We start from the raw sequence: 4,635 nt of genomic DNA, 5'->3' as shown, positions 1-4,635 counted from the left end.
TGTACAAACTCGTATAACTAGCAGTTATCTTTCTAAGCATGAAAATAAAGCAGCATTTAGCAATTGAGTGAAATATCATTAGATTTTTTTGCAGATACACTTCTAATTGAACCAATCAGCTTATTTGAACAAAACGGTTACCGTCTTGGACATAGCTGACACCCAATCTTGCTGAAGTATTTAACTACATATATTTATACTAAATACCAGCAAGAAGCAGCCTAGAGCTCTGAGGATAGCTACAGCCAGATACGGACGGTGATTTTTCTACTCCAAAACTACATTTCTTAAGAAAAGAATTATCATTTTGGTTCTTCTGATACTTTTGAAATACATTTGTCTAAGTCTTGTCTTCACCATTATGATAGCTAAAAGACTTTGTTGCCTATAAACTTTCAATTAATTTTTTTTCTGGATGGGGTAATACAAACTATATTTTACAGACAGTTTTCAAGTACCACCATCACACAAAATACTCAAACACAGACAACACATCCTACTAATTTATTATTATTTCTGCTACTATGAAGTCTGAAAGAATGAAAATCCATTGATCTTGATGTAGTACACAACAGTTTATACCCTGGAGGAAGAGAGAAATACACTGATCTTTTAGAGATGTGGATCAGTGGTAGAGATTCTCAGACTGTAGTTTCAGGAAACTATTTTTTGAAAAACTGTGATGTTTTTCACTTTGGCCCCCTGCCATTCATCCCTTAAGCAGAAAAAAAGTTTTCATGTTTGTGCTATTAACCACATTGGAAAAACAACTTGGGGAAGATAATCTGCAAAAACAAAACAAAACAAAATTAAATTTAAAAAAGAACAAATGTGGAAGGGCTAATAGAGACACATCTTCAGACAATTTTTGAAAGCCATCAAGGAAATCTGTCACCAGGAATTAAGGAGCAGATTTCCATTACTTCATGACAGTGTTTTAAACTTGAAATACAGTTTTCTTTTTAACAAGTTCAACCATAAAACAAACACTATTTCTGTGCAAAGTAGTTAGCTAAAATGAATTCATCCTAACACACTCATTCAAAAGACAGAGAATCCTAAGCTGGGGATCATCAAAACCAACTAAACAAAAAAACTGTTTTCTATTTCAGGATGGGAAAAGGTACTCTATAATCCTAGCAAAGTGTTAGCAGTCTAGTGTCAATTCTTAGTAGTTTATAGATTTCACTGAGCTCTGATATCATAAACTGATTCAGAAACTAAGTTTTCTTTAATTTTACTTTCCAAGGCTTGCATTGTACATTGATAAATATCAAAGCAAACATTCGTCTTCTATAGATAAGATACATGTACTGAGGGATATCTTGTGATATCTTTGTGATTCTAGATTCTAGAACACATCTGTACATTTTGTTTTTTTCTCTTGTGTTTCTTTCAAGGAAGAAAATTATTACAGTAGTATCTAAAAGTAAGAATTCTCATTCATAAAATGAATAAATGAAACTAAAATACTTCAGTTAAACATGAGAGCAGTGTGAAATAAGGGGCCAGGATACTGTTCTTTTTATTTAGAGTTGATATACTATTAATCACGATCCTGTGTTCTGGATACTGAACTTCAAGAAAAGTGACTTTGGCATGAGATTTAGAAAAAATCCAGGTCTAATATAGAAGTATATTGCTATCTTTGCCTAAAATATTACAGCCTTGTCCTTTGACAGGACAAACTGTAGTTGAACTACAAACTCTTCTGTGATCGAAATCAGCCTATCTGAACACAGTTTTCAGATGTCTTTACTAAAAGTGGTTTGATATACAGAGCTAATTTGATGTGAGTGACATTTCCTCATTCCTTTTGCTTAGATACAGAAATTATCTTAGAATTGATAATACTAGGAAGACATTTGCTAAACATGTGGCAATGATATGCAAGTTTCATGCTAGGAAGGTCTGCAGACATATCTTAGCAGCCCTGAAGAAGCTACTTTCTCTTGCAAGAACTCAAAGATTTCCAGCTAATGCATGTTATAGAGTCTTCCTGTGTTCATTCCAGGATGCTGTAATATGGCAGCTGAAACTGCATTTTGTCATAGAATCATAGAATCATAGAATCATTTAGGTTGGAAGAGACCTTTAAGATCATCGAGTCCAACCATAAACCTAACATTGCCAAGTCCACCACTAAACCATGGCCCTAAGCGCCATGTCTACATGTCTTTTAAATACCTCCAGGGATGGTGACTCAACCACTTCCCTGGGCAGCCTGGTCCAATGCTTGATAAACCTTTCAGTGAAGAAATTTTTCCTAATATCCAATCTAAACCTCCCCTGGCGCAACTTGAGGCCATTTCCTCTCATCCTATCACTAGTTACTTGGGAAAAGAGACTGACACGCACTTCTCTACAACCTTCTTTCAGGCAGTTGTAGAGAGCAATGAGGTCTCCCCTGAGCCTCCTTTTCTCCAGGCTAAACAACCCCAGGTCCCTCAGCTGTTCCTCATAAGACTTGTTCTCCAGACCCTTCACCAGCTTCGTTGCCCTTCTCTGGACACGCTCCAGCGCCTCAATGTCTTTCTTGTAGTGAGGGGCCCAAAACTAAACACAGTATTCGAGGTGCAGCCTCACCAGTGCCGAGTACAGGGGCACGATCACTTCCCTACTGCTTCATTGTCTTTTTGGGAAAGAGGGAGAAATAAATTATTACCTTGTCTCCTCAGTCTTGATATTCTGGTAGCTACCCAACTGAAAAAGCAGGCATGTCTGACTTACATTTGAAAAAATAAGAATTATATCTATTGGAGAAAAAGCACTGTTTTGCTGAGCTTAATCTGAAATAAATATTTATACTACTTGTTGATGTTCTGCATGGAGACCACACTTAAAAGGAAGCTAGTCTGCAAAGAAGACCAATTGTAACCACATTAGAGTGAAGGGCTTTTTTTTGTTGTACTTTATTATTATTTTTCCATAGGGGACCACAACAGAAAACATGACTGGAAAGAACCACAAAATTGAAGAAAGACACAGCTGCCGTTCTCACAGTCTTGGTTCTGCAGCTAGTGCAAAAGAAGGGGGACAGAATGGTCAGCTTCCCTGTAATATACATATATATACAATATACAAGAAGTTTCAAGTCTCTGCTCCCAGTCAGTGTGTTTCGCACTTTTCCCTTTGTAACTTCAAGTGTAAATTTTAAAGACTATACAGGTCTTTATCAGCAAGGGTCCCAAAAATGATGAAAAAGAGAATGGAGGATCCTTAAGGGTTATAATAAAATGTAGATATTATAGCCCTGAAGGGTTATAATAAAGTAACTTTTTACAGCTCAGGGTTTTTAAGTCTGGTTACTTCAAAGGCATCTCTTCTATACCTTCCTACAAATCTCCCATCTGAAATATAATATCTTTAGGTGAACACTTGAGGCTATCTTTACCATGCTGATACCTATCAAGGTGTAAGCTTTCACAGGAAAAAAACCAGAAAACTTTGCTTACATAAAAACACGCTCAGATTGATAACTTAGAATTATCAAAGAAAATGTTCTGAAAAAGAGAGAAGAGAAACAGGAACTGGCTTAATTTTGAATTCAAAGGCTTTAAAAAAAATAATTGCAAGCAGAGTTGCTGATTTATTTTTGTTTTCTTACAAGAGAAGAACAGAGGGACTGGCAATCAAATTACAAACAAAAATATATATAAATAAAATAAATTGCTTCCACCATATAAAAATAATATTTCACTTATGAATGGTGAATTTTGTAAAAGAAAAGTTTTGCTTTGGTTTTCAACAACATTGTAACTTTGCAAGTTAGACAATATACATAGTGACTTAATTAAGCCTGAAGCACAATGTCAATCATTAATTTTAAGGGGCAAGGCGGGGATTTTCTCCTCATCATCATCAGCACACAACTGAGCTGGCATTTGTAAGTGCTGGTCATGATACATTCCCAAAGTCTTTCATATTGATGGCTCAACACCTGGCATGATTTTTCAGTGTATTTCTCCACCTCGATATTAGCATATTACTACTGTACATTTTGCCTTCCACCTCACAAGAAACTAGCAAATTTCTTTTACCATGTCTCATAATAGCTGTCTCTACTTTTGCCTCAGGGGAAGCACAGAATAAAGCAGAGGCAATGCCACCATCTAAGAAAGGCCACCAAAACCACCTTCCATACCAGAAAGCCATTGTAATCACTGAGAAAGCAGGGGAAAGATAAGTTAAAGAAACATCACACAGAACAACAGGGAAAGAAACCAACGGAATATGACTTTCAAAAGCCCACCACAGAGCCTGGCTGGAGACTGATCTATATTGCAGTGGATATACCATGCAGCTAATAATCCTGGAACAGAGAGAGATCAAAGCTTCAGCTGATAGCTGAAGGAAAGCAGGACCACACACTACATAACTGTAGTTGTCTGCTCCAGAATCATAGAATCATAGAATCATTAAGGTTGGAAAAGACCTCTAAGATCACCAAGTCCAACCATCAACCCAACACCACCATGCCCACTTAAACCATGTCCCTAAGCGACTCATCTACACGTCTTTTAAATACCTCCAGGGATGGGGACTCAACTACTTCCCTGGGCAGCCTGTTCCAATGTTTAACCACTCTGTCAGTAAAGAAATTTTTCCTCACGTCCAATCTAAACCTCCCCTGGC

This window comes from Aptenodytes forsteri, unplaced genomic scaffold, assembly GCF_000699145.1.
Source record: "Aptenodytes forsteri isolate BGI_AS27 unplaced genomic scaffold, ASM69914v1 Scaffold234, whole genome shotgun sequence".
Taxonomy (NCBI): domain Eukaryota; kingdom Metazoa; phylum Chordata; class Aves; order Sphenisciformes; family Spheniscidae; genus Aptenodytes; species Aptenodytes forsteri.
The sequence above is the reverse complement of the archived record's forward strand: the minus strand, read 5'-3'. Positions refer to the sequence as shown.